This window comes from Conger conger, chromosome 5, assembly GCF_963514075.1.
Source record: "Conger conger chromosome 5, fConCon1.1, whole genome shotgun sequence".
NCBI lineage: Eukaryota > Metazoa > Chordata > Actinopteri > Anguilliformes > Congridae > Conger > Conger conger.
In genome coordinates this window covers 63,537,269-63,560,126 of record NC_083764.1, presented here as the reverse complement: position 1 = coordinate 63,560,126, position 22,858 = coordinate 63,537,269, and the positions used below count along the sequence as shown (strand labels likewise).

At 49.5% G+C, this 22,858-nt stretch overlaps 1 long non-coding RNA gene across 1 annotated transcript in view; it reads right to left on the bottom strand.

The window, feature by feature from the left end:
- LOC133128350 (uncharacterized) overlaps positions 1 to 22,858 on the bottom strand; it is a 60,354-nt gene extending 37,496 nt beyond the window's left edge. Inside the window, exon 1 of the long non-coding RNA XR_009708746.1 lies at positions 22,611 to 22,858. This is a non-coding gene — a long non-coding RNA (uncharacterized LOC133128350). The remainder of the gene's footprint in view (positions 1 to 22,610) is intronic.

The following is a 22,858-nucleotide window of genomic DNA, read 5'->3' as shown; positions in this document are numbered from 1 at the left end:
TCTATGATTTATATTACATTAAACATTAATGGCATTTGGCAGACGCTCTTATCCAGAGCGACGTACAGTTGATTAGACTAAGCAGGAGACAGTCCTCCCCCTGGAGCAATGCAGGGTTAAGGGCCTCGCTCGAGGGCCCGACGGCTGTGCGGATCTTATTGCGGCTCCACCGGGGATTGAACTCCCGACCTTGCGGGTCCCAGTCACATTGTACCAAAATAGTATTCTAACACTTCAGTGTTGATGTAGCCGTCACATATAACAAAATTGAAAGCAAAAAGAAAAAAAGTTGAAAGAAAAAAACATTCCTAAAGACCCACTCTACAAAAGGGTTAAATTGGCTCTTATCCAGAGTGACGTTCTTAAGTGCAAACACGCAGCTTCAATCAGCAGAGCTGGAGCTGTCTTCAAGGTCACAGCTGCCTGTGGCAGTTGACATATAATCTAACAGCGCAGTGTTAAGTGGCACAGAAGGTGCGGCAGGGAGGTAGAGAATGTGTTTTAAAAGCAACTGGGTTAGAGGATAACAATTTAGATTCCCCAGTAAGCAAACGCTGGAATCGTCTAGAAGGGTGGAAGTTAGGTTGAGGGATGTTTCGACAAACAGACTCGGTGTGGGTAGTGCAGGTTTTACCCGGATATAGCATCTCTACTGCCTAGGTGCCTAGTAAACCTAGTAAAAATTTCACAAATATGTGATTAGAATGCTCTCAGTTGAACATTCTGATGCTGATGTAACAATCACTACTGGTGACTGAAAATAATTTGGGAGACCACAATTGGCACCTAATTAAAATTCATACAGCGCAACAGAAGAAAAAAGTTAGTTGGAAAAAATACAAATGGTCCTCTATTGGATCACGAACGAGTGCATAGGCTAAACAGAAAACATCTAAATTCCAGGAACATTTATAGCTGAAAGCGAGCCATCTGCCGCTCAAAATAGTGGATGAGGATTTAATTTAATCTTTTAAAGAAGCGCAGTAACAGTTCACGAACTACAGTCATAATATATACTTGTGCTCCTTGCCAAAACTACTCCACACGTTGAGTCAAAGCCACATTTCGCCGCTCAAAACTTTCTCTATTCAACAGGGCAGGCTATAAATGGAAACTGCGCGTGTCACGTGCACGTTCGCCACTCCAATTTGCTTATCCTTTATTTCTCGCCTTTTTTTTTCTTGACGAAAGTACTCTTCTCCCACCCCGGGAAGCCATCCGCGCAGTTAAGCCAACACAAAAAAAAAAACCCGAAACCCTCATTGATGTTGATTGTAGGATTTGTACGCGTGTTTCTCTCTCTCCCCGCCACCCCGCCTTTGATTCGGAGGCCGGCGCGCAATCATCAGAACTCACAGGAGCCGCTCTTTCATCTCGCCCCCCTCGAGACGCCGGGTCCGCAGAAAGCCTGGCGAGCGCTCAATCAGCCACCCGGCGCATTTAAGCCGCATTGTTGTTGTTGCTGTTCTCGCCCCGGCGGCCGGCGGGCAGGCACGCGCCGTGCCTCTTATTTACTCACGCGGGTCCGCAAATTATCGCCCGCTCGCCTTTCATCGGGGGCCGCCGGTTTAAATTTAGCAAACAAATGAGGGAGCGCGGCGTTGTTTTATATGAAAGGGGTTAGAAGAAGAAGAAGAAGAAGAAGAAGAGGGGGGGGGGGGGAGCACACAACACAACGCACATCGCGCGTATAGTCCATCGCTTTTGGCGACTGCGAGGGGTTTGGGCATCTGTCTTTCATTCAATTTGTGCACCCGTGTTCCGCCATGACGGATGCTTTCATACTGACGTCATAAAGGCATTCCCCTGTCTTCACTTCCTTTTCCAGGTTTTATTTTGTCAGCCTTCTCCAAAACAACATCCTGTTATTGCCTTTTTTCTTTTTTACTGAAAATGCCATAATCAAATGTTCCCTCCTCTACAGAATAACATTGATGCGTACCACCCAATAACTAACTTTAGAAAAGAAAAATATATGAATGTGGAAAAAAAAACCATCTTTAACATCTTTTGCCGAATAACTTAAGGTCATCAAGTCGTTTGGCGACTCAAACTGGAAACTGCTAGATCGAATGTAAACACAATAGTGTCACGGACGCCTTGGTGCCTTGCATGGCAGCCAATCACCGTTGGTGCGTAAGTGCATGTACGAATGGGTGAATGAGAAACATCAATTGTACAGCGCTTTGGATAAAGGCGCTATATAAATGCCAACCATTTACCATTTACCATGGAGGCATCATTATGAGTGGCGAAAATTATTCAAAAACCGGTTATTTGCATGAACCACTGAAGAGGGATTATCCCCATTTAGTATGCTCAGGAGGAGAAAGCAACAATTCAAATGATGACATTATGGGACCTCGAGCTCCATCGCTAGCTCGCAATAAAACACGCGTCGGCTCCTGGCTCACAACGACGTCTCACCTTCGTCAAGTATTCGGCAATTTGCCGGCTCGCTGAAGTGTCACGGGACTGACGAAGTCTGATAAAATAAAATAAAAACATGTCGTTATGCGTGACTTATTTAGCTTACGGGAATGGGAAATGTTATTTTTATGAGATATTGAACAGATCTAGGCACTCTCATTTTGAGTTCAGGCGCCCCTTCAACTAGTTATGCTTCTTCTACGGAATCACATGGTTTCACTGGTCCTCCTCTGACTTCACCCTATGCAAGCCTAACTGTAGCCAGCAGGCGAAAAAGTGCCAGCTGGTGAGGCCAAAGTTCTTATCGCCAAATCATAAGTAAAAAAGAAAAACAGAAAAACAGAAAGACCTACCCTACCAGCACAGAACATAACGGAGACACTGGTTATTGTCTGCGTTTGGCTTCGCAGCGAATCAACATTTGTCGACACAGACAGACCGCACTCCCACTGGTTCTGGTAAAGACACCAGCTGCATTGTGACATCTCTTCAAATATACACACACAAACCACGAAACGCGTAAAAAGGGCAATGCTCCAATGATCTGAATGCATGCTATAACGGCACAAGCCTTAGGGTTTGCATCGATAGGGAAAGGCTATAAGCAGAAGTACACACGTTGCATTATTTAGATAATTTGTCCGTTCCGGTCGGTGCCCATGGTTACTTATAGAGAACATTAAGCGAGTGAAAAATAAACTGGGTCCACAGGTACAGATACAACTGAGAAACATGTTACATAGTCAAGAAAAAAAAAGGGGAGAGGGAGATCGCAAGATCAACTCCCCCCAGCCACCCTCCACCACCCAAAGACTTCACTTCCTATTACGACCAGGTTTATTGGACCAATTGCAAAGTTCTTAGCCTTGGCATGAATCACGCCTGGGGAAACATACATAGAGCACTGGTGCATTACCCCCTGAAGGTGGGGGTGGGTTTCTGGGCCTTTTTTTTTTTCCCTCTTCCAACAGGAGACGATGACCCTGCTAGTTGCCGTGGTAACGTCTGCCGCTTTGATTACACAATTTGCGCCTCCAGGTTTCGATATACTTTGATCTGTGGCTCCGGATTCTAAAGGGGGGTGTTGGAGGGTGGTGGGGGTGGGGGTGGGGGGTGGTGGAAGGTACATTAGATACTGCCAAAGCTGGGTCTGCTAAATAGAGATGATGTGAACACTGGTGACAAAATGGTTTCACCAAAAAAATAAAAAAATTGAAATTTAAAATCATATTCATGAATGCGGTTCTGTCATTTCTGTCAATAGCCCCGCAGTAAAATCCAGCGATGACCAGCTTGAAATGACCAGTTACCCGCTGTTTCAGAAACACAGCTTGAGCTGGCCAAACCACGTTGAGTGTAGAGATGGCCTGCACTGGTCAACCAGCAACCCGCTGTTTTTAAAACCTAGTTTGGGCTGTTTTGTTTTTTCAGCAGGGAGTTTCCAAAATCTGTGGTTTTAGGATAGGACAACCAACAGCTCCAGTGTTCTTCCTGTCTTTTGAACCTCTTAGGATGTGACCCCGGAGTCTTGACTTGTCACACAGAAGCGCAAGAGAAGCCCTCCACCAATCACACGATACATTGCGCACATCAAACGGAACAAAGCTGATGATTGGTGGACACCATCATCCCTGGAGGCCTGTCGGAGGTATAACCATCAGGGTTATTCAGTCGCCTCCTACCAATGTGCTCTGTGATTGGTGATGTGCCTTCGACACCAAAAGTGACAATACCGACTTCTCAGTCCCGGTTTTAGCATCAATGACTCGAGGTGGTTATGAATGACTGCTGAAGGTTCCGTTGCTAAGGGTGATCGTCTCTGGCCACACCACGTGCAGCGGTTAAAGCGTCCAACTGGTCCAACGCAGTCGCCCACGAGTGTCTAGAAAAGCGCTACATACGTAAATGTAATGACCGATCTATCGATCTTTCGATCTAGCACACGGGTAATGATTGAAACAGGGTACAATTCGCCTCCAAATTGGGAAAAATCTGAAACAAATTTGTATAAAATATTCATAACATGTGACAAATCGGAACAGTTTGAATGCGAACAGATGCAGAGACAGAACTTCCAAGGTTAAGAATTAAGAATGCGGAATGCGGTCTGATTAGCATACAGGACAGTCTGCTCTTCAGCTCGATTTGTATTTGTATTGCGCTTTTTGCAGAAGACTGTCACAAAGGCAGAATTGTTCGGACAGCCAGGCAGACTGTGGTGTTAGAGTCTGTGTGTAGGAAGTGGCGAGAAACAGCAAAAACTCTACAGAGCAAACTGCAAAGAAGTGGGAAGACATTGACACACGCGACTGGCAGAAACTAATTTGTTTGCGCATCGGCATGAAGGAGGTGATCAGTGGCCCCGTTTCACAAAGCAGGATTACCGAGTTAGCCGGATAACTGCACAAAGCAAAGGCCACACCAATTCTTAACAAGCCAATAAGAATAATGAACCTGTTCCACATTTGGAAATCAATACATCAATAAGTCCACAAACAATCGTAATAATATGTACACAAGTTAGCTCACTGGAAATCTTTTTCATTGTCATGGCAGCGTGTTGTAAACGCTGTCAACAGCTGCGCTCGACCCAAGCCGAAAAAACACAGAGCATGAAACACAAGCCGAAGTCCTGTCCGCTGATATTAGCGGATTTTAAGAAGCTAATCAGTGTGGATTCCTTCACAGACGGGCTCCTGGCAACACATAATCCATTCTCGCCGTGATGAATTCTGTCTGGGAACGGTCCGATGCTTTCTGCACCTCCAGTTAATCTTAATTTCATTAAGCTCAAATGTACTTTAGCGAGGATGAGTGGGCCTATTTATAAAATTAAGGTGGTAGAGCCTTGGCTGTAAGTATAGCGGTTGCTGTATTCGCGAGATCGTTGAAATCTAGTTGCATATGCTTTTGAGACGTGTTTAAAATCCCTCCCACCCAAATTACTCACGATTAGTTTACTGTAGGCAGTTTTATTGACTCCGAAGAAAGGATCTGGACTACATTTTTTGGCCTGAAAGATCATTTGGTCATTTTCGTATCAACATTATGAACCCCCACCCCCGCCCCTCAACAACTGACCCCGCATCGTGAGTTTTCCAGGCTATGTGGTTTCCATGGCAATGCCGCATCCCCCCCCCCCCCCCCCCCCCCCCCCATCGCAAAGGTCCGATTCGCCCCCTCCCGCTCCATGAGAGAGGAAAAAAAAAAAAAACCTGAAATGAAAATGCAAATGCCTTTTTGCTGCTCCATCTCACTCTGTAATAAAGGTTAAAAATCTCTCGCTCTCTCTCCTCCTGGCAGATAGCCCCTCTATAAAGTGTCAAACTGGGGCTCTCTCTGAAAGCCCTCAAAGCCCCCCCCCAGCATCGTATTTCAGCAGGTATCTGAAATCGATACTGACTTCTGAACTGCCCCGGCTGCTGCGATTGCCGAATATTGCGTAAGCCGTCGTCGCAAAACTCAAAACCCCGAAAAAAAACCCAAAACCCCCGCCCGGCCCCCGCACGCATCGCAGACACCCCCGCGGGGCGCTGGACTCTAAATGAACATTATTTAAATGAATCCGAATTCACCCCCGCTCAATAACAGCAGCCTTGGAGCAGCAACGCCATAATCCATTGCACAAATAACAACAAAAAACAAACAAACAGGGACCAGAGAGTTCTGCTGACTTTCCCCATTCTCTGCAGGTTTAGTTCAGTCCCTTTAATGGAGGTAAAGTGTGTGAATGTCCTTCAATAAACACATGACTTCAGAAACATTCAGCCCGCTTTCAGAGCTTAATTTGTGTGTGTGTGTGTGTCTATGTCTGTGTGACTGCCTGTCTGTGTGTGTGTGTGTGTGTGTGTGTGTTAGTGAGTGCCTGTCTGTGTGTGTGTGTGCCCATGTCTATATGACTGCCTGTCTGTGTGTGTGTGTGTGTGCCTATGTCTGTGTGACTGCACTGTCTGTCTGTGTGTGTGTGTGTGTGTTAGTGAGTGCCTGTCTGTGTGTGTGTGTGTGCCCATGTCTATATGACTGCCTGTCTGTGTGTGTGTGTGTGCGTGAGTGTGTGTGAGTGCCTGTCTGTGAGTGTGTGTGTTTCTGCCTGCCCGTCTGCGTGTGTGTGTGTGTGTCTATGTCTGTGTAACTGCCTGTCTGTGTGTGCGTGTGTGCGCGCGTGTGTGTGTGTGCGTGTGTGTGTGTGAGAGTGCCTGTCTGTGTGTGTCCGCGTTTTATTAGGGTTGCCAAAACCCCCGGACAAGAAAAAGGAATTCAATGGGAATTTAATTTGTTTGCAAACTTAATCAAGGTTTATTTGTTTGGCCTGCGTTCAGAGGAGGGTCTATCGATTTCGCCTCGCATCGCTGAGGCCGAGCCCGGCACGCCTGGAATCCGCGCAGAACCACGGGAGCGTCACGACAGACCAGACAGACCTCGCCCCTGTGTGCCGACTCGCCCCTGGGCGCTCCGTTCACTTATTTTCTCATTGCTCCCCCCCCCCCCCCCCCCGCCTGTGTTTTGGAATACCAGATCGCATCGAGCTCCTGTGCCGCAGCCTACGCCACCGATTCGCCGGAGAGCAGGGGAGGAGGGACGCCCACTCCCGAACGCGTGACGACGCAGAGGGACCTCTTCTCTCCACACTGCAGTCGAGATCGGATGAGCGGGCAGATCATCTCAATGAAGTCGGACTCTCCATGCGCAGCTTGTTGTGGGGCCTGTTCCCGCACTGGAGCAGAGCCCAAACAGATACCAGACCGTGGGGCCCATCCACACACTGGAACAGAGTCTGAATAGATACCAGACTGTGGGGCCCATCCACACACTGGAGCAGAGCCCAAACAGATACCAGACCGTGGGGCCCATCCACACACTGGAACAGAGCCTTAACAGATACCAGACCATGGGGCCCATCCACACACTGGAACAGAGCCTTAACAGATACCAGACTGTGGGGCCCATCCACACACTGGAGCAGAACCCAAACAGATACCAGACCGTGGGGCCCATCCACACACTGGAACAGAGCCTTAACAGATACCAGACTGTGGGGCCCATCCACACACTGGAACAGAGCCTTAACAGATACCAGACCATGGGGCCCATCCACACACAGGAACAGTGCCTTAACAGATACCAGACTGTGGGGCCCATCCACACACTGGAACAGAGCCTTAGCAGATACCAAACCATGGGGCCCATCCACACACTGGAACAGAGTCTGAATAGATACCAGACCATGGGGCCCATCCACACACTGGAACAGAGTCTGAATAGATACCAGACTGTGGGGCCCATCCACACACTGGAACAGAGCCTTAACAGATACCAGACCATGGGGCCCATCCACACACTGGAACAGAGCCTTAACAGATACCAGACCATGGGGCCCATCCACACACTGGAACAGAGCCTGAACAGATACCAGACCATGGGGCCCATCCACACACTGGAACAGAGTCTGAATAGATACCAGACTGTGGGGCCCATCCACACACTGGAACAGAGCCTTAACAGATACCAGACCATGGGGGCCATCCACACACTGGAACAGAGCCTTAACAGAATGATCCATCCAGCTCCCTAGTGCTTCTTCCTCTGTTAACAGCATTACAAAAAGAATCAAAACCAACAAAAAAAACAACAAAAATAAATATATATATATATATATATATATAACCTTCCCTTCAAGAGATAAAGATTGCCTCTCACCAGGGTGCTACAGCCCAGCAATTGTACTCCTGGCAGAAACCGCTACTTGGAATGTGGGTGATTGACGAAATCTGGGGCCTTCTCTTTGTCGACTTCGATTGCGAGCGGGTCGCAATAGGACCATCCGCTAAACGGCCCCAAAAATATTTTTTTAAACGGGGGGCGCGCGGGGAAGCGGCTGTTGACTCAGAGGAGCACGCCATCCTTTGAGCTTCACGACAGACTGCGCGGGGAAGACAAGGCGAGTGAGTCATCAGCCAGCCCCCCCCCCCCCCCCCCCAAAGACTCTTTGTCTTCTGGTCCGTTTCAGCGCGTCGATTCGAACCCTGACGTTTTCGGGGTGGACGCAATACTGCTGTGCCGCTTCTCAGAACGAAAAAAACCCGCCGAACGCCTAGGCATGCTGGGGTGAATTGTACGCTAAAGACCGGCAATTCACTGCAGTAAAAACGATTTACAATAGGAACGACTTACAAATAAACGCTCAGGGAGCACTTAATTAGGTATTTTAGACTGATTTTATTTATTTATTTATTTATTTTTTAGACATGAGTCTTCTGCAGCTATCCTACCCACATAGAAGTTTGACGTGCTGGGTGTTCAGAGATGCTCTTCTGCATACCGCTGTTGTAATGTGTGGTTATTTGCGTTAATTCTGTGACCGCTCTCATTAACAATGTTGTTTCTGCCCACAGTACTGCGGCTCATTGGATGTTTTTTGTTTTTCGCATCATTCTCTGCAAAATCTAGAGACTGTTGTGCATGAAAATCAGCAGTTTCTGAGATGCTCAATCCACCCTGTCTGGCACCAACAATCGTTCCACAGTCAAAGTAACTTAGATCGCATTTCTTCCAAATTCTGATATTTGGTTTGAAAAACAGCTGAACCTCTTGACCATGTCTGCATGCTTTTACGCATCTAGTTGCAGATTAAATATCTCAGTGCAGTTATCCAGCTAACTGAGTAACCCTGCTCTGTGGGTTTTATTCAGTGCAGTTATCCAGCTAACTCAGTAATCCTGCTCTGTGGGTTTTATTCAGTGCAGTTACATAGCTAACTCAGTAATCCTGCTCTGTGGGTTTTACTGAGTGCAGTTACCCAGCTAACTCAGTAATCCTGCTCTGTGGGTTTTACTGAGTGCAGTTATCCAGCTAACTCCGTAATCCTGCTTTGTGGGTTTTACTGAGTGCAGTTATCCAGCCAACTCCGTAATCCTGCTCTGTGGGTTTTATTCAGTGCAGTTACATAGCTAACTCAGTAATCCTGCTCTGTGGGTTTTACTGAGTGCAGTTACCCAGCTAACTCAGTAATCCTGCTCTGTGGGTTTTACTGAGTGCAGTTATCCAGCTAACTCCGTAATCCTGCTTTGTGGGTTTTACTGAGTGCATTTATCCAGCTAACTCCGTAATCCTGCTCTGTGGGTTTTATTCAGTGCAGTTACATAGCTAACTCAGTAACCCTGCTCTGTGGGTTTTACTGAGTGCAGTTATCCAGCTCACTCCGTAATCCTGCTCTGTGGGTTTTACTGAGTGCAGTTATCCAGCCAACTCCGTAATTCTGCTCTGTGGGTTTTACTCAGTGCAGTTATCCAGCTAACTCAGTAATCCTGCTCTGTGGGTTTTACTGAGTGCAGTTATCCAGCTAACTCAGTAATCCTGCTTTGTGGGTTTTACTCAGTGCAGTTATCCAGCTAACTCCGTAATCCTGCTCTGTGGGAACAGCACATGACCGGTGATCGGTGGTGCGACATGGGTGGCACGTCGTGTCATTGCTCTCGAGTTTGTGCCCGTCTGTGACCTCCCTAATCCGCAACAGCAGATCCAGCCACGCACACAAGACATGCAGCTGGGCATTCAGACATTTGGAGAGAAGACACACACACACACACGCATATAGCACATAAACCGCATTCGCTATCGGTCGTGATCGGTCATACGTGGTCCCACAGCCTTATGTCACGTGGCTCAAGAGTACCTCACGTGTTCGTCGAGGCGCACATGAACTGAGCTTTAAGGGAGAAATCAGATTCAAATGAGTGTGAAATATGTGCGGTCCGCTGCACACGGAATGAAATAAATCAGCGGTATCCTGAGAGGATGTAATAAGCACCGGGAAGTTATTGTCGCGCTATAAAATCTTCACGTCTGCTCGCAGGCTAAATAGCTCCAGACCATGAATTCTAATAAATTTTTTTTTTTTTCAGAACGGAATAATGTGGCATTTGTGTTCAGCGGGAGGAACGCTGTTAGGAGCCATCTCAAATTTGCGTCCGTTCTTTCCGAATTCATTTCTGCTTTATTATTCTTTCATATCGGAGTATCAGGTGGGCCAAAATCTGGACATCTATGAATGTGAACGCTGACAAAATAATGAATGTGAAAACTTTTCAATATTTTCCAGGCACCCTGATCCTTATTACGGTCTTCTCTCCTCAGCATTTTATAAATAGCCAGACATGTTGCCTCTCAAATTGATGTACTCTCTCAGAACACAAACATTTTTTCAAAAGCAATCAACGTGACGGGAGAAACAGGGGAAATGGCATCTCTATTCTTGCAGTACTTAGCGGGCAGTCTTTCTTAATATTAGGAGCATTTCTGATGGTGAGCTGAGGCGAGGGAACTGCTGGCTTGCTCAAGAGACTAATAATGAACCACATGACCTTCTTCTGCAGCCAGGCACAGTTGGGCTTAGTTAGTGCTCCGTTAACCCTTTGAAGAGTTGGCTTTTAGGAATGTTTTTCAGTCCTGATTATGGCCCCGCAGTTAGAATGTTCGGGTGAGACGGATGGTGCAGTGGGTAGCCTCACAGCAAGGAGGTCCTGGGTTCGAATCCCCGTCGGCCGGGGCCTCTCTGTGCGGAGTCTGCATGATCTCACCGTGTTTGCGTGGGTTTCCTCCGGGTACTCCGGTTTCCTCCCACAGTCCAAAGACATGCAGGTTAGGCTGATCATTACCCGTCTCCTCCGTGTTGGCAAGCGAATTGCCCTGCAGTTTCATCGCTTCAGTGATGATTGTTTTGGTACAAAATGGCCGCCCGGCGTCAATGGGGTGAGCATCCCCCAGTCACTGTAAAGTGATGAGGAGGATGATGAAAAAGATAAAGCTTTGGGGGTGGGGTGGGGGTGATTCAGTTAAAATAATAAAACATGAATATGTCCTGTTGGTTTCAGTTTTTGGTTAATAAAACCCTGGTTCTTCACAGCAAAGGCATCCGATCGCAAATACGCGATCGGGGCGTTCTTTATCTGAACATTCTAACGCTGATGTCACAATCACTGCCGGCGACTGAAAGCCGTGGAGTTCTAGAACACTGACGTGCAATTCTCTCCTCTGTCCAGGCCTGGCTGGAGCGTTTCCTTAAACTCTCCTAACCGTTTCAAACTGTTTTGAGTCACTGGCTTTGCAGCGCTGCAAGGGTTCTGCTACCATCTGCCTTGCCCTGGTTTCCCACAAGCGGGCGGGCACTGCAGGGGCACATTCAGGGCAGATTCTACACCCACTCCCTGCCCAGCCCGGACCTTTCACAGAGCAATAACGTGCCTGTTTAATTGAAAGACTTTAAGCCGCACTCCCCAGCCAAATCTAACCCTACCGAAAGAGACCACTGGCTGGCTAAGTTTTGGAGCAGTTACTGCCTGAAGATTTCCCACTTCTCAGACTTGGCCTACAAGTCAGACATAAAGGCAGTTCACAATTTTTGTAATAAGCAAAATGTAATTGGCAAGACTTTTTAAAGGTAGGAACATCGATCAAAAGTTTGGAGCGTCAAAGCGAATCTCCTCATATTCAGACTTATATTTCAGAGTCTCATATATTGAGATTTACAGTTTCATTTGTCTTTGGGGTTTTATTGGTTGTTTTTTTTCTGGCTTTGCAGAATGAGGAAAAATTCTACTCGCAGCAATATTAGGCTTTTGTAGTTCTTTTCCTGCTTTTATACTATCGATATTATTCAGAGAGCAATTTTTTTTACAGTACAGACCCGCAATGCGGTTTCATTGAGCAGCCTACTTGAGGTGCTTTGGATAAATAAATAAATAAATACTGTGGTGGCCCGATCGGAAATCGGTACACCACTGGTGTGGAACGGCCCGTGCGCCGGCGGCTTCTGCTAGGAAAAGTGATTAACCACGTGTATTTCCCCAGGTCGTATCTAACAGAGCCGCACCGGAGCGAGAGCCGGCGAGGAGAGTCAGAACCATGGCCAGCGACACGGGGAAAGACGCGTGGGGAATGTGAGGAAGAGACAATTAACCCTTCTCATTGGACAGGCGCAGCCGGACCGACTCCGAGAGAGAGCGGAGCCGTACAAAAGGCGAGGCGCAACCACAGAGCGGGGCTGAGTACGGAGGGAAACGGAGGCGAAGCCCAGTGAGGAGGAAACAGCCACGGGAAAGCAACTAACGACACCACGGTGGAAGCGGGTCTTCGGAGGCCCTACCAAAAGGCGCGGCCGGCACGGACCCCCCCCCCCAGAACCGCCGACGGACCGGGAAACCTAATTTTTTGGCCGGTGACTTTTTTTTCCGTTTTTGTGAGAAAGGAAGTTTTTGTTTGGGACGTTGTGAAAGTGCCCTGAAGGCACACCAGAACCTCATTAAACTGCCCGTTGAGGAACTACTCTTGCTCTCTCTGCCTCTCTCTCCCCACGGGGCGCCACATATGGTGGAGAATGCAGGCATAGAGACCCCAGCTATAGAGAGAGAGAGCAATTAAAAAAAAAAAATAAAAAAAATAAAAAAAAAATGGAGGACGCCATCAACGCTCTACTGCGGTCACAAGGCGCCCTGCAGAAAGCCGTGGCGGAACTGTGCCAAAAGTCCAGCCCGGCGACAAGCCACCGGACACCCAAAGACGTACTGCTGAAGCAGACCCCGGACGATGAAATTGAGGCCTACCTCGAGACCTTCGAACGGGCGGCTTACCTGGAGAAGTGGCCTCAAGGCGCCTGGGGCTCCCTCCTGGCCCCATTCCTCAGCGGGGAGGCCCAGAAGGCGTACCGGGGACTGCCTCCGGCCGAAGCCCACGACTACCCCACCCTCAAGGCCACCATCTTAGCCCAGTATGGCTACAGCCTCCCCGCCAGGGCACAGCGGTTCCACCAGTGGGCCTATGACCCCGCCCTCCCGGCGCGAGGACAGGTGATGAGCCTGGGGAGGCTAACCAAAAGTTGGCTAGTCGAGGGCGACGGGCCGCCCCTGCTCGACCGGGTGGTGTTGGATCGCTGTGTCCGAGCCCTGGCCCCGGACGTCAAGAAATATGTGGCCCAGCAGGGGCCCCGCTCCATTGATGCCCTGGTCAACCTCCTGGAGAACCACCAGGTGGCCCAAGAGATGGTCCGGGGAACCAAAACGGAAAGCCCCCGAAGAACCCCAAGCGCGGTCCGACTGGAGCCACCAACCAGGCCACGGTGGAGAGCGGACGACAGGGACGAGGGACTCCGCCGGAGAGAGACCAGACGGTGCTTCGCCTGTGGCCGGGAGGGCCACCTGAGCCGGGATTGCCCAGGGAGGGAGGAGTCCATGGCCACTGCACCTGAGACGGGCCGACCCTGCCACTACCTCACCACGTGCTGGGCCCACAAGGGCACTGCCGCCCCTAGGCTACCCGTCCGGATCGGGGGTCAAGACGCGGAGGCCTTGCTGGACTCGGGGAGTGCTATTACCCTGGTGAGACCAACCCTAGCAGGGGGGAGACGGGGAGAGGACATCGCCGTCACCTGCATCCACGGCGACGTACGAAGCTACCCCACCGCCGAGGTAACCATCATCACCCCTAGAGGTCAATTCACGGGAAGGGTGGGGGTAGTCGAGAGCCTCCCAGTGGAGGTGCTGCTGGGAAGAGACTGCCCCCTCTTTCTCAGCTACTGGAGTGAGAGGGCGACCTCGGAGAGGCCAAGTCACACACCCCGACCCCGCCGGAAGGGCCACCGGGAACCCCACCCGGTTTGGGTGGCCCCTGCCGGGGATAGTGAGGAGGAGGAGATCTCGCCCCAAGGGGGGAGGGGACCGACCACGCAACCCCCTACCGAGAGCACGGATACAGCCCCGGAGCGACCGGACCCACCACCACCCCTGGAGGCGGAAGGGGGTAGCGCGGGGGGGTTTTCGGAGTTTCAACCCGAACTAGAGAGGGCCCCAACGGACTTCGGCTCCGCCCAGCTGCAAGATCCCCTCCTCGCCCAGGCCTGGAGGGCCGCTGCTTACATTGAGGGCGTCCCACAAGGCGGGGTGAGTAGACCGGCCTACCCGTATTTTAAAGTCCAGAATAACCTGCTGTATCGGACCTGCAACAGGGACCCGGGAGAGCTGGACCAACTTCTGGTACCCCGGAGCCACACCTCCAAGGTGCTCTACCTCGCCCACACCCACCTGTTGGGGGCCCACCTGGGAAGGGAGAAGACGTATGAGCGGATCCTATCTCGCTTTTACTGGCCTGGCATCAAACGGGCAGTGGAGGACTACTGCCGACAGTGTGCGGAGTGTCAACTGCACAGCCCCCGGGTGACGTATCGCAATCCCTTAATCCCTCTCCCCATTATAGATGTGCCCTTCCGCCGAATTGCTATGGACATAGTGGGACCCCTGCCCAAGTCCAGCCGGGGTCACCGCTACATCCTGGTAATCGTTGATTACGCCACCCGTTACCCGGAGGCCGTACCCTTACGGGCCGCGACGGGGAAGAGCATCGCGAGGGAGCTGTTCCTCCTCTTCAGCCGGGTGGGGATTGCGGAAGAGGTCCTGACAGACCAGGGGACCTGTTTCATGTCGGGCGTGATGAGGGAGATGTGCCGCCTACTCCGGGTCCAACAAGTGAGGACGTCCGTCTACCACCCCCAGACCGACGGGCTGGTAGAGCGGTTTAACAAAACCCTCAAGTCAATGCTGAGGAAAATGATCACAACGGACGGTAAGGACTGGGATCATTTATTACCGTACCTATTATTTTCGATACGTGAGGTCCCACAGGCATCCACGGGGTACGCACCCTTCGAGTTGCTGTATGGGAGACGTCCCCGAGGGCTACTGGACCTCGCGAAGGAGGCCTGGGAGCAGCAGCCGTCCCGACAACGCACCCTCCTGGAACATGTGGAAGCTATGGACCAGCGGATGGCAAAAATCTGGCCCATGGTCCGGGAGCACATGCAGCAGGCCCAGAAGGAGCAGGCTAGACTGTACAACCGAACAGCCCAGGTGAGAGAATTTCAGCCGGGGGATAAAGTCATGGTGCTGATCCCCACCAATGAGTGCAAATTTCTGGCCAAATGGCATGGGCCCTATGAAGTAGTAGCCAAGGTTGGGCCAGTGAACTACATGGTAAGACAGGTGGGCCGGAGACACCAGCTCCAGAAGTACCACATTAACCTGCTAAAGAGGTGGCACGAACCCGTGCACGACCCTGCTCCCCTCTGCTTAACCACAGGCGGCGCCACCGGAACACCAGAAGTGGCCACTGGAGACCTGCTGACCGACCGGCAGCGCCAAGACCTCCGCGAGCTGGTGAGTCAACACCGGGATGTGCTCTCCCACCTCCCGGGCCGGACTACCAAGGTCCACCACGACATCGTCACGGAGCCAGGAAGGAGGGTTCGACTGCGGCCCTACCGGATCCCGGAGGCGAGAAGGCAGACCATCCGGGAGGAGGTGGCGAGGATGCTGGACCTGGGGGTCATAGAAGAATCCCAAAGCGCCTGGTCCAGCCCGATAGTGTTGGTCCCAAAACCGGACGGCAGTTGGAGGTTCTGCAACGACTTCCGGAGGTTGAACGAAATCTCCCGGTACGACGCCTACCCCATGCCCCGGGTGGACGAGCTGATCGAGCGGCTGGGACCCGCTCGCTACCTCAGCACCCTGGACCTCACCCGGGGGTACTGGCAGGTACCGCTGACCCCCCAGGCGAGGGAGAAGACGGCTTTCGCCACCCCAGATGGCCTGTTCCAGTACCGCGTCTTACCCTTCGGAGTGCATGGAGCCCCCGCCACCTTCCAGAGGCTCATGGACAACCTGCTGAGGCCCCACAGGGAGTATGCTGCTGCCTACCTCGACGATATCGTCATTCACAGCGCTGATTGGGAAAGCCACCTCAGGAGGCTGGAGGCGGTGCTCGGGGCGCTCCGGGAAGCCGGCCTGACAGCTAACCCGGCTAAGTGTCGCCTGGGCCTGGAGGAGGCCGACTACCTGGGCCACACCGTGGGACGAGGGTGCGTCCGACCCCAGAGTCAAAAGGTGGACGGGATCACCAACTGGCCACGACCCACCACCAAAAGGCAAGTGCGCACATTCCTGGGCCTAGTGGGGTACTATAGGCAGTTTATACCGGACTTTGCCACCAGAGCGGCCCCCTTGCACGAGCTGACCAAGAAAGACCACCGGCACACGGTGATATGGACCGAAGCCGCCGACCGCGCCTTCCTAGACCTGAGGGCCGCCCTGGGGAATGAACCAGTACTGACCACCCCTAACTTCTCCCAAAAGTTTGTTTTGCAGACCGACGCCTCTGAAACCGGACTTGGTGCGGTCCTATCCCAGATCCAGGACGCCACCGAGCACCCGATCACCTATATCAGCCGGAAATTGCTGAAGCATGAGAGGAATTATAGCACGGTGGAGAAGGAGTGCCTGGCCATAAGGTGGGCAGTTGGGAAGCTCAAATACTATCTGGTAGGAAGGGAATTTATCCTTATAACTGACCATGCCCCATTGCAATGGATGTATCGGTGTAAGGACACTAACGCCCGGGTGACCCGATGGTTTTTAGAACTACAAAGTTTTAAATTCACGGTGGAACACCGAGCCGGGAGACTCCAAGGGAACGCGGATGCCCTGTCCCGGATGAACGAGGGCCTCTTTGGTGACGCTCCCGCCGAGGGCGTGGAGCTGAGGGGGAGGAAATGTGGTGGCCCGATCGGAAATCGGTACACCACTGGTGTGGAACGGCCCGTGCGCCGGCGGCTTCTGCTAGGAAAAGTGATTAACCACGTGTATTTCCCCAGGTCGTATCTAACAGAGCCGCACCGGAGCGAGAGCCGGCGAGGAGAGTCAGAACCATGGCCAGCGACACGGGGAAAGACGCGTGGGGAATGTGAGGAAGAGACAATTAACCCTTCTCATTGGACAGGCGCAGCCGGACCGACTCCGAGAGAGAGCGGAGCCGTACAAAAGGCGAGGCGCAACCACAGAGCGGGGCTGAGTACGGAGGGAAACGGAGGCGAAGCCCAGTGAGGAGGAAACAGCCACGGGAAAGCAACTAACGACACCACGGTGGAAGCGGGTCTTCGGAGGCCCTACCAAAAGGCGCGGCCGGCACGGACCCCCCCCCCAGAACCGCCGACGGACCGGGAAACCTAATTTTTTGGCCGGTGACTTTTTTTTCCGTTTTTGTGAGAAAGGAAGTTTTTGTTTGGGACGTTGTGAAAGTGCCCTGAAGGCACACCAGAACCTCATTAAACTGCCCGTTGAGGAACTACTCTTGCTCTCTCTGCCTCTCTCTCCCCACGGGGCGCCACAATACATAAAAAGCTCCATGCAGTAGTTGGCATTTACTACATTATTAATTTTATTTTTTTAATATTTAAAAGGGCCTGCCTTCCATAACAAGCACCGTTACTCGTAATAATGGGACATTAATAGGGGGACGTAATAGGGGCGACATGGCTCAGGCAGTCAGAGCAGTCGTCTGGCAGTCGGAGGGTTGCTGGTTCGATCCCCCGCCCTGGGCTGTGTCGAAGTGTCCCTGAGCAAGACACCTAACCCCCAAATGCTCCTGACGAGCTGGTCGGTGCCTTGCATGGCAGCCAATCGTCATCGGTGTGTGAGTGTGTGTATGAATGGGTGAATGAGAAGCATCAATTGTACAGCGCTTTGGATAAAGGCGCTATATAAATGCCAACCATTTACCATTTACATTCTCCTGTGCTGCGATGATCCGCAGTACACAATAGGGCCTTAAGGGGGAACCTGGAGAATTGAATATACCCTTAAAAAAGCAAAACTTCAGCTCAGTGATCACATTGCTCTGAAGCACAGAGTACTGAAATTGCATGTCATTTTTATGATAGCAGCATTCTTTTGTGTATTTTTCCTTTTTTAAATTATTTTGTTTTTATTAAATAAGTAATCTCAAGTTCACACAAAGGGATGGAAGATTTCATATTCGCGTTGTGATGGAAGGAATTCTATCGTAGCTTACATTCCTGGGAGTTTGGAGGAAATGGAGGCAATTAGCCCTGTCCTTAGGTTGGTAACTAATTTAAACGTACAATAGGTAATTTCGGACTCCTAACAGTCGAGAGAGGAATTGCAGCAACAAACACCCTCAAACCACAACATGCACCGTTTTGGAAAGTAAACAGTGACAAACGCGACAGAGGCTGCTGTCTTTTCGTAGGGTTCTAGTAAGAAAATGTTTGCCGAACAGGTGAATTTATGAAATCTTCACTTTAGTGTGCTGCACAACACTATTTATACGTTTTGTCTTTTTGAAGTTTTCACTTTAGCTAACCAACTATAATATGAGCACACAACTTATTTGGCTATGGAACTAAGTGGTTATATAACGAAGATAGGATAGTGTACCACAAACGATGCAACTGCAACTTAGAGTTTGAGACAAATAAAGGTTTAGGTAAACACGCATGATTGAACACGTAAAGAGATAAAAGGAACGCATAGCTGCCCAAATCGCACTCCAGACAAGCGATCACTGAAACTCTGTGTACCACTGCTTATCTAGTTAGAAAACAAGACCAGTTCGCTATCAGTAACAATGAGCAAATGAGCTATTACAAGTTAGCTTCCCAAATGTACAAATATCCACCTGAAGTACAATGCTTGTGCAATCGCAACTATGGTCCTATTGCCTATATTTTATCGTAAGTGGATATTTGTAAATTCGTCAAGCTAACTACAGCTAATTTGCTTGTTGCTACCGATAACAAACTGGTATTGATTTAATGATCGCTTGTCTGGAGTGAAATTTGGGCAGCTACACGAACAATCGGGTAAGCCCACACCAATGGGCGGTGGCAGTTTTCAATTTTCAACCAATGAGCTTGCATGTTGTACAGCTGTACAATGTTTTGATACGGAGTGACGCTAGACAAATGTACACTTCAAAACCCGAATTTATGGACTATAAACACAGGCGGGTGAGTCAACGTGTCAGTGAGCATTTTTCAATGATAGGAAGTGATTTACAATGGTCTTGTAACAATGTTTTAACACAAAAATCTTACCTATTCCACCTTTAAGTCTCGCGTATGTAAATGAAGGAGGACGGCATAAGGGTGTAGCAACGAATATGTAATTGCGGTTAGAAATGGAAGTTCCAGTTGCCAAAGAAAATCAGAAAACCCCGTCAACTCTCTTAATGCTGTGAAGAAATTTGTATTTTTTGCATCATCCTTTCAGTATGGCAGCCTTGGGTACTGCGTTTTTAAAGCTGGATGCCACCGTCCATAGCACCTTGATTCTCGCTAGAAAGCTAACATGGCCCTGAACTCACCTTCTAACCCGGTGCACTCGCGGTGCGAATTTAACTGAAAACTGGGATAGCTGTCGTCTTTGGCGAGGGGCGTCTCTTTTCGTAGCGTACTCTTTTTAATGATGACGACGATGATGATGGGGGGAAAAAACACCAGCAGTTAAATTTCACAGACATTACATTTTTACATTACATTATTGGCATTTGGCAGACGCTCTTATCCAGAGCGACGTACAGTTGATTAGACTAAGCAGGAGACAATCCTCCCCTGGAGCAATGCGGGGTTAAGGGCCCTTGCTCAAGGGCCCAACGGCTGTGTGGATCTTATTGTGGCTACACCGGGGATCGAACCACCGGCCTTGTGTGTCCCAGTCATTTACCTTAACCACTACGCTACAGACCGCCCCAGACAGATTGACAGGTAAAAAGGGCAGAACCTCAGACAGAGGTGGAAGGTCCAGGGGTCAGAAAGTAAATGTCCTGCTTTGTGGGGTTTTTTCCTGCAATTGTGCTAATTAAACAAAAATACTGGAGTCGAATTTTACTTCCTGAACCTGTAACGGAAGATCCTCTCTCTCCCCGTGCGTAGAAGCCAGAATTGAATTGTGTCCAACATTTCCGGTAGCTATGTGCTCAGATGTTTTCAAACTGTGCTTCTGTGCCAAAACCACAAATTAAACCCAAAAAAGGAACTGAAATTCATAGAAATTCTTTGAAAAGACCCCACAGAAGAAATCTGGGCATTTCTCACTTGTTGAATTGAATTAGAATTGGCAGAGAAGAAATTGAATCGACTCCAACCTTGGTAAGAAACTTAAAACAAAGATTATGCTCGTTATTGCGTTGTAGTACATTTTATTAAAAAAAAAAAAAAATTTAATTACTTTCATTCTCTGTAGATCATTATTTTACTACGAGGTTCTGGCTGATCGCAATAAACAGAGGTACCATTGTTATGCAAGCAGTGCGTGTTCAGAACAACCGTCTTCAAGGCACCGCGTTCTTTTAATGTCAAATAGGCTACAAAGCCGAACATCTCATTTGCGTTTTTCTTCGTAAAAGCTACTTTTATGCAGCACGGCCAAAATACATTCACACCATTGCACCACTCGCTGTTCTGGTAGCTGAGTTAATACACACAGATCACAATGCAGCACTGCGGCAGAGTTTTTATATTCCTGCCGTGGAGCCAGACACCCTCAGGGCATTCGAACCAAGGCTTGTCGCAGTGCCGCACAATATCCTGGATTCCTTCCAAGTCCGATATTCCTCAAACCGCTGGTCTCCCATCCTCCGTTTACCTGGGAGGCAGGTGTGAAGACAGCCCGGCCAATCAGTAGCAGTAATTGCCAACAGGATGGTAATTAGGGGGCCAGATTTTTTTTTTTTTTGATTATCCCTGCTCTAGTCTATAGATTGAGATCATCAATTCTGGCCCTCAAACCCAAATCCAGCCCTGGTTTTCTTTTCTCTCAAGTAAATAGTGATTTGTGCCCTGACTCCTGGGTGAAGGGAAGGTATAGATGAATGCAGAGCCATGCTCTCTTCATATTATATCTTCATATTTATCTATTGATCTCGTCATAAGAACATACAGGAACACTTTACATGAATTGGCATGAACTAATGTAGTTGTTAACTAGTACCGAGAAGTTCATCTGTACAGCTCTGTTGTATTTATTATATATATGCATCATTTGTTCATGCTAACAACTTCAATAGTTATTGCCAATTCATATTGGAATTGAAAAAGTCATTAATTCACTCATTATTCTAACCTGCTTATCCTGAACAGGGTCGCAGGGGGCTGGAGCCTATCCCAGCATACATTGGGCGAAAGGTAGGAATACACCCTGGACAGGTCGCCAGTCCATCGCAGGGCACACACACCATTACCTCATACCCACAGGCAATTTAGACTCTCCAATCAGCCTAACCTGCATGTCTTTGGACTGTGGGAGGAAACCCACGCAAACATGCAAGCTCATTAATTCATGTCAACAACTACATTAGTTAATGCCATTTCCCGAACCTTACTGTGAAGCGTGCCCAAACGTCGGAAAACTTGGTGAGCCCCATTCGCTTGGACAGCGATCAGAACCGCTTCTGTGTGCCAGCAGGACTGCGTATAGGAGCACACAGCGGCGCCGTGCCAGAAATAGACGAGGCTCTGGGTACATTACGGCCGAGGCGGGGCAGATAGGGTGTCCAAATTGCCCCCGATATTGAAAGCAATTTGACGAAAACGTGGTTGGTGTAAGTGCTGGCACCCAGGGGCCTGGTTCACCGTGACAGGCTTGCGTTCTCCTGCTCAGATCCAGGGCATTTATGACACCCCCGTTCCGGTCTGCTGCCACAGATACTCACCCATTTTCATTAAAATTCCCACCTCTCAAGGATGAAGTCACCCTGTTATAGTCGTCGGTGTTTTTATGCTAATGATTTTTAAGCTTTTTTTTTTTTTGCTTTTTTTCCCTTCTCTTTTTTTAAGATGAAAAGTACTGTATAAGCTAGCAGGAGCCAATAAGTGACATTGGCGAAATTATTTGTTTAACTTATTAAAACAGGCTTTATGCGGTGCTAAGAGAGTAACGTTATAGCCCGTTAAGTCTGCAAACAGTGAGCACTAGGTACCCTTTAGTGGCAGGGAAATGGCGAGGATTGACGGGTTGAATGCCCTGTTCGCCTCGTTTATGTTACTGTCAAGTTCAATATTGATTTTAGTTGCACGTTGTTCTGGGGACCCAATGTCCGTTTACGAGAGGCCGAGAAAGACTATCAAGGAGCGATACCTGAACGGCAATCTCTCGGCGAGGGGCTTCGCCTGAAAATCAATTTCTCAATTAATGGAAAAACCCGAAGCACGCCGCGCGACTCGCCGCCTTTGAACGTATTTGCAAACAGATGAACCGGTTGTTTGAGTCCGCTAGAAAAAGCGGGCATTGCGCGGTAGTTTGTCTCGAAAAGCAATATAAAAAAAGACAGCAGATGTCACTCACAATATTTGCATTTGTTAGCTGCAGAGGAAAGAGCAGTCCATCTGTCGGCTCGTCTCAAAGATGTTCGAGAGCGGCGGGGGTTGGCGGGTTTGGAGAGAGATCAAAGTTCGCTGGTCCTTTTCTACGGAACCGCGCGCGGCGATTACCTGGTTTTCCCCGTGAGTCCCAATCAACTGTTTACCGCGCACTCTAATCCCATGTAATGAAAAGATTATACGAGCTACATTGAGTCACTATGAGCTGGCGTA